General features: G+C 34.3%; 1 non-coding gene across 1 annotated transcript; it reads left to right on the top strand.

Annotated features, from left to right (window-relative positions):
- Positions 1 to 225: 225 nt before the first annotated feature.
- On the top strand, positions 226 to 331 carry LOC113186985 (U6 spliceosomal RNA). The gene has a single exon (XR_003301362.1). It is a non-coding gene; the product is annotated as a U6 spliceosomal RNA (small nuclear RNA).
- The last annotated feature ends 1,195 nt before the right edge of the window (positions 332 to 1,526 follow it).

Raw genomic sequence — 1,526 nt, forward strand, 5'->3', positions numbered from 1 at the left:
AACTGCTTGATTTGTGAGAAGGATTATAATAAACCAAACACTACATAAAGTGGTGTTTTCTTATTTCCTCAGAAATGTAATTTTTCTCTCAAAACACAGGGAGGAAAGAAAATAATTATAGACAGTATCTCACCGTTTTAACTTTCACTAGAAAATTTACAAGATTATTCATGCTCATTTCTTTTAGCCTTAAATAAATAAAATCTTAATTAAATAAAAGGATGGGTGCTTGCTTCACAGCATGCATACTAAACCGGGAAGGATACAGAGAAGATTAGCATGGCTCCTGAGAAGGGATGACACGCAAATTCATGAAGTGTTTCATATTAAAAAAAAAAAAAAAGATGATTCTCAAGCTATTATGTGGAATCTTTTCAGATTGATTGGGTGGTCTTCAATGATTTACTACAGAATGACCATTTCTTCCCTTTTACATTTTTCTCAGGCAATCAGTGAATGATGTATTCATCAAACTTAAGAGAGGGCCCAGACAGAATATCTCTTGATGAGGCACATAATTAATCGTTTCTCAAACCATTTGGATTACAGCGGGTCAAGGGAGACCATAGCAAGAAGCTTGACTAATGTACTGATATTTATCATGAGAAATGAACTCATATACGGAATCATTTGATGGAAAATAAATAAACTATTTTGCTATAGCATTATCACAAGATCAGAATATCTTACTTTGAAAAAAAAAGAGCACAATGAAGCTTTACTGTAAGAGCAGGAAAACTATTAGCTTGTTGCTTTTGGCAGTTTCTTTTATCAGATCTTTTCTCTTAGATTAAACATAAATCAAAATCGTTATCAAAACTAACCGGAATAAACAGGGTTTGTTGTTGCTCTGTAGTGGAACAGGAACCTAGCATAGCCTGAAGCCATGGGTTTAATCCCCAGCACCAGAAGACAGACAGACACAGACACACACAAACACACACAAATTATATTATCAAAAGTGCTCTGTTAACAGAGCTATTGATCATTAAATTAGCCAGAAGCTGAAGAATTTGCAAACCTTTCAACAGGTCATATTGCTAGTAGTGTGTGTTATTTTATAATACACCTAATTAAATGAGTAATCAAGTAAGGCAACAAAAACACTATATCACATTTATTGAACTCTTTTTATGAACCAGGTACTGTGTAGGCACTTACATGGACTCTTTTATGTAATTCTTAAAAAAGAATGGGTTATTCATGTGTTTTCTCCCCAGATCACAGTGAAACAAGATTCACTTGGAATGAAAAACCTGTATGGTACAAGTAATTACTATATTTGATGGGTATCTATGTTGGGTTCATGGGGAGAAAAAAAAGCATAGTAATATTTACAACTAATAGGAAATACAAGGACACTAAAAATATAGAAAGTTAGGGAAAGGAAGGACAAGTGGACATAGGAAAAAAAATTACAGTAATTGTTTGCTGTGTCACACCAAGTGTTTGGCAATGTTTCTGAGCCAGGGTCCTCTGCCCGCTGCTCAGAAAACACTCATCCCAGAGGGGAGGAATTTTGAAAA

The sequence above is a fragment of the Urocitellus parryii genome, chromosome 1 (genome assembly GCF_045843805.1).
Source record: "Urocitellus parryii isolate mUroPar1 chromosome 1, mUroPar1.hap1, whole genome shotgun sequence".
Classification (NCBI taxonomy): Eukaryota; Metazoa; Chordata; class Mammalia; order Rodentia; family Sciuridae; genus Urocitellus; species Urocitellus parryii.